Here is an 11,784-nt window from a genome sequence, read left to right as displayed (position 1 = left end):
CTGTGATTGAAGCCTTCTTGTGTATTTGTGGGCGGAGGTGTGGTTTGTGGCTGTTACTGGATCTGTGTACAAATGATACGGTGTGTGTGTTGGGGGGAGCGTGTGTTTGTGGTGTCGGCGGTGTTTGGGGAGGGAGGGGGTTGACGGTGCGTGGGTGAGCCTGTGCGGGGGGGGTGAACCAGTGTGAAGCCAGGAGCCAGGAGCTTCTTTCTGGGTCTCCCACGTGGGTGCAGGGTCCCAAGGCTTTGGGCCGTCCTCCACTGCTTTCCCAGGCCACAGGCAGGGAGCTGGATGGGAAGTGGGGCAGCCGGGATTAGAACTGGCGAACACATAGGAAAAGCTCCTGGCCACAGCCTGGCCCAGCCCCAGCCATTATGGCTAGGTGGGGCGTGAACCTAACAGGTGGAAAATCTCTGCCTTCCCCAATAAGTAAATCATTAAAAAACAAATAAATAAAAAGGAAGAAAATGCAGAAAGATCTGGATGAGACCGGACCGCTTCTTGGCGCTATTTGCACGTGTGCCCTCAGGGCTCCCATGATGCCATGGGGCACGCATGTGCTCACGGTTGCGTGTGGGCAGGCATGACTCTGCGCGTGAGCTCAGGCGAGGTGGGACGCATGAGGGCCCACGTGTGTGTGTGTGTGCAGGAGGGCGGGTGTGGCAAGCGTGCGTGAGGAGCGGCCTAACACACTGAGCCTCTGCCTGCAGCGGCTGCAATCGCGTGGCCGCCGGTTCGAGTCCCGGCTGCTCCACTTCCCATCCAGCTCCCTTGCTAAATGCGACCTGGGGAAGAAGTTATGGAGATTATGCCCAAGGGTCTGGGGGCTCCTCTCACCTACATGGGAGACCCAGGTGAAGCTCCTGACGCCTGGCTCCAGCCTGGCCCAGCTCTGGCTCTTGTGGAGTGGCAAAATGTCTCTCTCTCTCTCTCCCATCTTCTCAAATACATAAAACACAAATCTGAGAAATGGAAAAACACCACCACAGGCCTGGGTTCTCTATTGAAACACCAGGGTCCCCCCCGGGGGCACAGGCTAGGTACGGGCCTCCCGGGCCAAGGCGTGTGACTGGGCAGGGGGCAGGCGTGCCCAAAGGGAGGGGAGAGCCGGGCAGACATGCGGCCTCCTGTCCGGATGCGCCCGTGCACGAGTGGGCGTGGGCGCGCGGAGCGCACGTGTGCAGGTGGATGACGCGCGCCGTCTCGTGCCCTGCTCCTTCCCTCCCCCACCCCCTGAGGGACCCAAGCAGGGTGCTGGCCAGATGCCCCCCTTGGGGTCCCCTTGGCTCCGTGGGCAGCACTGAGGGGGCACCTGGGCTCCGGGAGATCCGGTGATTCTGTTTGCCCAGGGGGAGAGCTCCACCTCCACGGACGCACAGGGACATCGGTGCGCGGGAGGACACGGGTTCGCACCCCCGACTCGGACCCCACCACCACCACCACCACCACCACCACCACCACCACCACCACCACCACCACCACCGGCCCTGCCCTTGGAAAGGGACCCGCCTTGGAAAGTGGGACTTGCTTCCCTCCGCCGGCTCGCCCAGGCGCCAGAGGCCTCCCTGGGCCCAGCCCCCACACCGGGCCAACTGGAACGCCTGGCTGGGTTGGACCGGCCCACCCACGCCCAGGCCTTGCAGCAGCAGCAGCAGCAGCCGGCCCTGCAGCCTCCTCAGCCGCGCTGACGCCCCTGTGTCAGGAGCAGCGCGTCCGGCTGCACCCCGCTGCCCTGCTGCACCCCGCTGCGCGCCCCCCTGTCTCCCAAGGCCACCCCCTTTTCTATGAGGGCCCTCCCAGTCACCGCACAGGTCCTGGCTATGCAACGGGCGGGCGGTGGCGATGACAGAGGCTTTGGGAGGTTTGGGGGAACAGCTGAACCCCACAAAACCTCCGGCCTGGGCATGCAACTCTTGGCTCCTCCTAACAGGTCACAGTCGGGGGCCTCGTGCCCCGTGCCCCGTGCCCGTTGCCCAAGCACCCAACCCGCCAACATGAGTGAGACCCATTTCACAGATGGGAAAAATCAAGGCTTAGAAGGGACTCAAGTAACTTCCCCTTGGCTTCTGAACCCTCTCCTTCTTCTGCCTCTCAAGCTGGGAAATGGGTTTGTGAACTTTCCGCCACCGGAGAGGGATGGGGTTGCCCGTCTAGACCCGCAGCCCATGAATAAAGAATGAAGGCAGCTGGATGGCCCTCTACCTCCAGGCTCGGCCTGCAGAAAGGCAGGCACACAAAAAGAAGACTCCAGGGGCCCAACGCAGTAGCCTAGTGGCTAAATGCTCTCCTTGTGATCTGCACTGGGAACCCATATGGGCGCCAGTTCATGTCCCAGCTGCTCCGCTTCCCTTCCAGCTCTGTGCTTGTGGCCTGGGAGAGCAATACAGGACAGGCCAAGGCCTCGGGACCCTGCACCTGCATGGGAGACCCAGAAGAAGCTCCTGGCTCCTGGCTTTGGACCAGCCCAGCTCTGGCTGTTGCCACATGGGGAGCGGACCAGCAGATTTCTCTCCCTCTCTCTGTAATCTGCCTTTCAAATAAATAAAATCATTTTTTAAAACAAATCTCTTTAAGATTTATTTATTTTCAAAGTCAGATACACAGAGAAGAGAGACAGAGAGGAAGATCTTCCGGCCGATGATTCACTCCCCAAGTGAGCGCAATGGCTGGTGCTGTGCCGATCCCGAAGCCAGGAGCCAGGAGCCTCTTCCGGGTCTCCCACGTGGGTGCAGGGGTCCCAAGGCTTTGGGCCGTCCTCCACTGCTTTCCCAGGCCACAGGCAGGGAGCTGGAAGGGAAGCGGAGCAGCTGGGACATGAACCAGTGCCCCTATGGGATCCCGGGTGCATGCATGGTGAGGACTTTATCCGCTAGGCTACTGCCCAGCCAACATATTCTATGAGAAAACTGCCCGAATTTCACAATCAACATTTTTTCGGGCGCCCAAACCAACTTCTCCTGGAATTCCATTTTCCATGCGCAATTCCCTGGAATCTATGAGTTTGGGGATGGTACTGAGGGTCCCAGGGTCTCTGACAGGATCCCGTAGGCACAGCACAAAGCAGAGCCGCCCCCCACAGACGCCGGCGGCCCAAGGGCGTGGCTGTGTGGGCAGAGAGTACATGGGCGCTCAGAACGGGCGGCTGCAGGGCAGGAAAAGCAGGGAGGAGGCCTGGGAGAGGCCTGGGTGGCCTTTCACAAGGGTGCAGGTGCTAGAGATGGGGACAGGAGATGAGCGGTTGGGCTGGGTGGGGAGGAGGCTGCACCTCATTCTGGCTGGGTGGAGTTTCTTGTGTTAAACAACTTTTTATGGGAAAGGCAGATTTACAGAGAGAAAGACAGGAAAATTTTCCATCCACTTGTTCACTCCCCAAGTGGCCGCAACAGCCAGAGGTGAGCTGATCCGAAGCCAGGAGCCAGGAGTTGCTTCCTCTGGGTCTCCCACGCAGGTGCAGGGTCCTCAAGGACTTGGGCCGTCCTCCACTGCTTTCCCAGGCCACAGGCAGGGGAGCTGGATGGGAAGTGGAGCAGCCGGGACTTGAACCAGTACCCATATGGGATCCCCGGGAATTTAGGGACTAGCAGGTTATCCTGTAGGAAGACTGAGGACCAGTGTCCGGGGTGACCGGGAGCCGCCAGCATGCCGGAAAAAGACCCAGAGAAACGAAGTGACTTAGAGGAGAAAGAGAGAGAGAGAGAGAGAGAGAGAGAGAGAGAGAGAGAGAGCCCGTGTTTTGGTTCACCTGGGCACAACAGCCAGGGCTGGGCCAGGTCACAGGCAGGAGCCAGGAGCCAGGAGCCCCATCCAGGTGTGCTAGGTGGGAGGCAGGGAGGGGTGCAAGCACCCATGGGGCGCGTGTGGGGCAGGGAGCTGGGATGGGAGCTGAGCTTCTGTAATCTATGCGCACAGGCAGGTGTCCTAAGTGCGGGGTTAGATGCAGGGCCAGGGATCCTCCGAGGTTCCTATGGCCTTGACGCAAAGCAACTATGTATCCAGTATGTATCCGCTCCTCCGGGACTGTCTGCCCTGCCTCCCTGGGGGAGAAAGCGAGATCTGAGAAGCAGAAACTCAGCTTGCATAAAAATCCAAAGACCCAGGAGCTCAGGGGGCAATGTGTGTGTGTGTGTGTGTGCGTGTGTGTGTGTGTGTGTGCTCAACGGGGTGCAGGGCAGAGTGCCAGGAGCCCCTGCCGTGTCCTCAGCACAGGTGTCGGATCCGTGGGACCCCTCCTCCACCCCACCCCCATGCACAGATGAGCTCTGCTATCCACTGGCCAGCGTGTAGCAGTCCTGGAGGGGTTTGTGATGCGCTGCAGGTGGTGACCTGGGAGTTGGAGAGGCAGAGCCGTGGCAGCCCCCCTGGAACAGTGAGGCGCAGGCTGTGGGTAGCGGGGAGTGGCGAGCTGGCTGGCTGGTTGGCTGGCTGGCGGGGAGGAGGACAAGAGAGCCCTGAGTTCCCAAGGCTGGAAGGAGGAGCGGGGCGAGGCCAGAGAGGCAGAGGAGTCTCCTTGGTGTGGCTGTGGCCGCCAGGGAGGAAACAGGGCAGCCTGGGAGGTGCTGGAGAGATAAGTGAGCAGTCAGGGGTGTGTGTGTGTGTGTGTGTGTGTGTGTGTGTGTGTGTGTCGGAGAAGGGGGCACAGGGAAGCAATGAAACCATAGAACCACCTAGGGGCAGGTGCTGGGCACCGGGGGCTCCTGGCTCCCACACAGGACAGCCTGGGGATGAGTTCCTGAGCCGGGGCGACTGCCTGCTCCTGCAGGGACTGCAGGAGATGGCTCAGGCTGTGGCCTGGCCCAGGCCTGGGTGTCGCAGGAATCAGGATGAGGGAACCAGCGGGTGGATAGCACTCTCTCTGATTTTCAGCTCTTTTTCTTCAAGATTTATTTACTTGGGCCCCGGCGTGGTGGCGCAGTGGTTAAAGTCCTCGCCTTGCATGCCTGGGATCCCATATGGGCGCCGGTTCTATCCCGGCAGCCCCGCTTCCCATCCAGCTCCCTGCCTGTGGCCCGGGAAAGCAGTGGAGGACGGCCCAAAGCTTTGGGACCCTGCACCCGCATGGGAGACCTGGAGGAGGCTCCTGGCTCCTGGCTTCAGACAGCCGCAGCACCGGGGAGTAAATCATCAGACAGAAGATCTTCCTCTCTGTATATCTGCCTTTCCAATAAATAAATAATAAAAATAAATCTTTTTTAAAAAAGATTTATTTACTTAAAAAAAAAGATTTATCTTTATTACAAAGTCAGATCTACAGAGAGGAGGAGAGACAGAGAGAAAGATCTTCCATCCATTGATTCACTCCCCAAGTGAGCGCAACGGCCGGTGCTATGCCGATCCGAAGCCAGGAGCCAAGAGCCTCTTCCGGGTCTCCCACATGGGTGCAGGGTCCCAAGGCTTTGGGCTGTCCTCCACTGCTTTCCCAGGCCACAGGCAGGGAGCTGGATGGGAAGTAGAGCAGCATGGATTAGCACCGGTGAGTTCAAGGCGAGTACCTTAACCATTACGCTCACATGCCGGGCCCCCTGCTGCTTCTTATCAGATCTGGTTTCCTGCTGATGCTCCTGGGAAGGCAGTAGGGGACAGTCCAGGGGCTGAGATCCCTGCACTCCACACACGGGAGACCCGGAAGAGACCATCTGGGGAGTGAATCAGCCAAGGAAAGATGGCTCTCTCTCTTCCTCTCCCTGTCCCCGTGGAACCCGGCTCCCTGCAATAAATAAGTGCACCTCTAAGTTGCAAACCCTATCTGTCTCAGGCAAGCTAGACAACTGCAAGCTTGCATCTCTTGCAACAATCTGTATAAACTGTTATTTCTCAGACACTGTTGCTTTTCAAACCGCCTTTTCTTCACCAGCCGAGAGACAAAAGCCTTGTGTTACAACATGCCGTGTGATGTTTCCATCCACGGATACACTGTCGTGGGGCAAGCCCAGCTGTTTCCTCAAACCCGGGTCTTCTGTGACTGCAAAACTTTCAAACTCTTTCTTGCTTTAATTTTTTGTTTCCTCAGGATAATAGGCACCGCATATCTCTTATCGCCTACTGTGCTAGGGTGCTGTCCAATTCCGCAACTACCTTGGAGTAAAACTCTAAAAAATATTGTATGAAAAAGGCAGAGTAGGGCCCGGCGCGGTGGCGCAGTGGTTAAGGTCCTCGCCTTGCACGCCCGCGATCCCATATGGTTGCCGGTTCTAATCCCGGCTGCTCCACTTCCCTTCCAGCTCCCTGCCTGTGGCCTGGGAAAGCAGTGGAGGACGACCCAAAGCGTTGGGAACCTGCACCCGCGTGGGAGACCTGAAAGAGGCTCCTGGCTTCGGATTGGCGCAGCACCGGCCGTTGCGCTCACTTGGGGAGTGAATCAATGGATGGAAGATCTTCCTCTCTGTCTCTCCGACTTTGCAATAAAAATAAATAACTCTTAAAAAACCAAGCCTTGCACCATCACTTCTACTTCCCAGAATGCGCAGGAGCAGGCGTTGGAGGTAGAATTCTAAATTTAGGTTTGGATGTGGGATGTGGGGATCCTACCCCGCCCCCCGGGGTGCAAGTGCAGTGCCTTCCCCGTGGAGTCACATTTCCACTCTTTTTATATATTGGAAAAACAGAGAGAGAGAGAGAGAGAGATCCCGCCTGCTGGTTTATCCCTTCCGCCTCCCCCTACCAAATGCCATGGGCTGGACAAGGCTGAAGCCAGCGGCTGAGCCCATAATACAACGTGGGCACTGCAGGCGGAGGCTTACCCCCTCCACCCCGGCGCCAGCCCCGCTATACCAGGCTCTCCATTCCCACGGAACTTTGTAGCCTGGGGACTTTTTCCATCTCGGGAACCCGAGGTGCCTACCTCCTCCTTCATGGCCGAAGAATGTTCCCACAGCCCGCGCCCTCCATTGTTAGCTGGCCCGTGGAGATGGCTTTTCCATGTCTGCTTTCTTTTCTTTTTTTTTTCACAAGCCCAGGTGTCCTTGCCAAAAATGCCAGGATGAGCACACGGGCAGCCGAGACGCCCAGGTACACACACACTGGATCAATTGTTGGATGGAGACGGGCTGGGCCAACACAGAGAGCCTTTAGGTGTTGAGCTGGATGAAGATCAACATTTCCACCCCCAGATGTGTCCCAGCGGCAGGCACCTTCCCCGCCCGGCAAGTGGGGTGCTTTTCCAGAAAATTCTCCAGTCCCACCCATCCTGGGCATCCTTTTAGAGTTTGTCAAATGAAGGACAGGAGGATGAAAGAGCAAGGTTGAGCCTGTCGCTTTGAAATTTGGAGTTTTTTGCTGGGAAGACGAGAGAGAGAGAGAGAGAGAGAGAGAGAGAGAGAGAATCTTCCAAAGGCTCGTTCACTCCCCGCAATGGTCACTGTAGCTGGATTGAGCCAGCCCAAACCCAGGAGCCAGGAGCTCCATCCGGGTCTCCCATGTGGGTGCAGGAGCCCAAGCACTTGGGCCGTCCTCCACCGCTCTCCCAGGTGCCTGAGCAGGGAGATGGACTGGAAGCAGAGCAGCTGGGACTCGAACTGACCCTACGGAATGCTGGAGTTGCAGGAGGTGGCTCAGCCCGCTGTGCCACAAGGCCCAGCCCCCCAACAGGCACATCGGCTGGCTGCTTTTGCTTTTGGCTGTTGATGCTCCTGGGCTGTTTATGTCATCAGCTGCTCATCTGGACTATTGCAGGGTCCATCTACAAGTCTGTGGAAAATGGAAATAAAAGGTAGACTGACTTAGCGCCCGCTCTCTCCAAAATGAAACCCAGGTGCTGGTGCAGTGGCGTAGCAAGATCAGCCTCCAACTACAGTACCAGTATCCCCATATGGGCACCGGTTCTAATCCCGGCTGCTCCACTTCCCATCCAGCTCCCTGCTTGTGGCCTGGGAAAGCAGTGGAGGACGGCCCAAAGCCTTGGGACCCTGCACCTGCGTGGGAGACCTGGAGGAGGCTCCTGGCTCCTGGCTCCTGACTTTGGACTGGCCCAGCTCCAGTCATTCTGTCCATTTGGGAAGCACGCTGGTGGATGGATTGCGTGTGTGTCTCCTTCTCTCTGCAGCTCTAACCATTCAAAGAAACATTTGAAAAAAACAAAAATGAAGCCCATGCCTTCGGAGAGAATGAGTTTTCCCTGCAGGGCTGAGCTGTTCGGTCACATTGGGAGCGCCTGGCTTGGATTCCTAACATCCTGACCCCGGCTCCCTGCTGATGCCCCTGGGACAGACGCAGCAGCAGCTGACGGCCCCGCATGTCCCCAGGGTCCCCCACACCCGCGCCACCCACAGAGGAGACCCAGGATGAAACTCCTGCCTCCCGGCGGCTTCATGCTGGCCCCGTCGGGGCTGTGATTGAGCTTTGGGGGGGGGACAGTGAAACATGCAGTGCGCCTCTCAAACAAATAAAAACAAGCGACAATTTCAAAGAGAATAGGAATGTAGATTGCCAAACTGATTGTGGGGGAAGAGAAGGCAGGGAACTGGTTCCACACCTGGGCGGCGGAATTCCGAGAATGTTTTTTTTTTTTTTCTTTCCTTGTCGAAATCAACAACAACAACAATAACTTTTTCCTTTTTAAATGTCCCATTGAACCAACATCAGCACGTCACCCGCCCTGAAATCCACACACACACACACACACACACACACACACACACACACACACACGGGGGATTCTCCTATCACAAGAGGAATAAATGCCTCTCTCCTCGTCTACAGCATTTTTTAAAAGATGCTAAAAGATTTTTTAAAAAAAGTAAATAATAAGATTTTTTTAAAAAGTTGGAAATCCGGTCTTGTTTCTATGGGACCCAGCCAAGTTGCTTCTGGACGAAGTTGCCCATGGTTGGACGGGCTGGTGTGTTGCAGGGCACCGAGTTATACAGCACCTGCCATGCCTGCATGTCCCCTGGGTGCCGGTTCGAGTCCCAGGTGCTCCACTTGCCATCCAGCTCCCTGCTTATGACCTGGGAAAGCAGCTGAGGCTGGTCCAAGTGCTTGGGACCCTGTCCCTGTGTGGGAGACCCGGAAGTTCCTGCCTTTGGATTGGCTCAGCTCTGGCTGTTGCAGCCACTTGGGGAGTCCGTCAGTGGATGGAACATCTTTCTGTCTCTCCTTCTCTCTGTAAATCTGACTTTCCAAGAGAAATATACAAATCCTTAAGATGGGCCTGGCTCGGTAGCCTAGTGGCTAAAGTCCTCGACTTGCATGTGCCAGGATCCCACATGGGCATCAGTTCTAATCCCGGCTGCTCCATTTCCCATCCAGCTCCCTGCTTGGGGCCTGGGAAAGCAGTGGAGGACGGCCCAAAGCCTTGGGACCCTGCACCGGAGTGTGGAGGAGGCTCCTGGCTCCTGGCTTCGGATCGGCTCAGCTCTGACCACTGTGGTCACTTGGAGAGTGAATGCAGAATTTCCTCTCTGTCTCTCCTCCTCCCTGTATATCTGACTTTCAAAAAAAATAAAATAAGTTTTTGAAAAATAATTAAAATTTTTTTTGCATGCGGATGCCTTACTAGGTCCTGGGACGGTGACGCCACAGCGCCACCTGGTGGCAGGGAGCAACTCAGGGTGTTTGTGGTCGAGCCGGGGCAAAGGTCACCGCAGTGAGTTCTAGAACATTCCCCGCTCTTCCCACAGCCACCTACCCAGATCCCTGACGGCCCACTCATCTACTTTATTTATTTTTGTTGGAAAGTCAGATTTACAGAGAGGAAGAGAGAAAGAAAAATCTTCCATCCATTGGTTTACTGCCCAAATGGCCACAACGGCTGAAGCTGAGCCACTCTGAAACCAGGAGCCAGGAGCCTCTTCCGGGTCTCCCACGCGGGTGCAGGGTCCCAAGGCTTTGGGCCGTCCTCCATTGCTTTCCCAGGCCACAATCAGGGAGCTGGAAGGGAAGTGGGGCCGCCAGGACGTAAACTGGTGTCCATATGGGATGCTGGTGCTAGCAGGTGGAGGATTAACCAATTGAACCATCATATTGGCTCCCACTGAGTTAAAAGCAGACCGACACAGAGAGGTTGTCCGCTCACCGGCTCATTTCCCGAATGCCTGCAGGAGCCGGGAGCTCCATTCGGGTTGCTCATGTGGGTGGCAGAGGCCCAAATACCTTGGCTCAGTTCCCGTATGGGAATGCCCACGCACTGGTTGGCATTGGGCTCACCTGCCACCCTCCGTGGGTATGACTGTACCTCTGTGTCTGGGGGTCACCCAGGGGTGCTCCTGCTGGGGGCTCCGCATGCTGGGAAGGTGTCTCAGCCCAGCCTCCCACGGCTCCAGGGAGAGTCGGACCCGGCTCTCACAGCCACTCGGCCACTCCCAGGACCATCGCGTCCCAGGCCCGTGTTCAGGGCACCAAGGGAGCCACCCACGTCCCTTCCTGCAGGGCATGGGTTCAAACCCCGGCTCTGGCCACCAATCCCAGCTTCCCGCTGACGCTAGAGCCAGGACCCCAGCAGAGGTGGCTCAAGCGGGTGGTGGCGGACGTGCCACCCGCATGGCAACCCGGATTGGGGCTCTTGGCTCCTGCCTTCAAGCTCCTGGCTTTTGCAGGCGTTCGGGGGGGACTAAGCCACAGCAGATAAGACCTCTCTGAGCCTTTGAGAGAAAGATGGAGGGCGGGGCGGTGGTGGGGAAGGGAAGGAGGCAGGGGGAGGGAGGGAATGAAGGGAGAGGAGAAGGAAGGGGAATGACCCAGCACTGCTGGCTCCTGGAATTCCCACATGCTTTGTGCCTCCAAGCTGGGTGCTGTGAGAGGTGGTAGGGAGGCCCCTTTAAGAGGTGGAGTCTGCGGCCCAGCGTGAAAGTGCCCGGGATCCCATATGGGCGCTGGTTCTAATCCCGGCAGCTCCACTTCCCATCCAGCTCCCTGCCTGTGGCCTGGGAAAAGCAGTGGAGGATGGCCCAAAGCCTTGGGTCCCTGTACTTGCATGGGAGACCTGGAAGAAGCTCCTGGCTCCTGGCTTCAGTTTGGTTCAGCACCGGCCGTTGCAGTCACTTGGGGAGTGAACCATCGGATGGAAGATCTTCCTCTCTGTCTCTCCTCCTCTCTGTGTATCTGCCTTTCCAATAAAAAGAAAGAAATTTTAAAAGAAGAAGAAGAAGTGGGGTCTGCAGGGGGTGCTCTGTGGGCGGTGCTTCCTGGGAAAGTGGTCAGTGTATGTAGCACCCAGGGGACCGTGGGGAAGGGGTCAGTGTAGCACCCAGGGGACCGTGGATGGTCTCCCGGGAGGAGAGGGCGTGTTGTGATTCAGTGAGACCAGCCTGGTCGCCCTGAGATCAACTGAGTCCAGCAGGTGCCCTGTCCCCTTGGTGGCAGCATGAAGTTATGCAAACCTCTAAGTGACCCGGCAGTGCTGTGCTCACATACACACACACACCGGCTATGCCACGGTCATGGAGCCGTGAGCAAAGACCCTGGGTCATTTCCGGTGTCAGTCGGGGCGCCTGATTGCTTTCTGGAAACTTCCATGACCGGCAACGCTCCAGGCAGCAGGTGCCCCATGACGGATACAGAGGGCACAGTGTTGCAGTATCCACAGTGGTGGTGGTGGTGGTGGTGTGGACCAGGCCCAGGACCCCTCTTCTGAGGGTGCCAGCATCCCAGGTGTTCGCCAGACCTAGATAGCCACATCCTCCTGCAGGGCTCGAGTTGCCCCCCGGAAGACTTGACCTACCTGTAAAACGTCGGTGCTCCGTCAGCAGGCCATCCAGCCACAGCCGCCCAGGATGGGCGCACACTCCAACTCCAACACAATGTTTTTCTGAACGTTCCCCAGGCAGTGGAGGTGGGGGAATTTTCAGGTGC

Source organism: Ochotona curzoniae, unplaced genomic scaffold, assembly GCF_017591425.1.
Source record: "Ochotona curzoniae isolate NIBS_2020 unplaced genomic scaffold, NIBS_Ocur_1.0 contig_605, whole genome shotgun sequence".
Lineage (NCBI taxonomy): Eukaryota > Metazoa > Chordata > Mammalia > Lagomorpha > Ochotonidae > Ochotona > Ochotona curzoniae.
Note: the sequence above shows the minus strand (reverse complement) of the source record.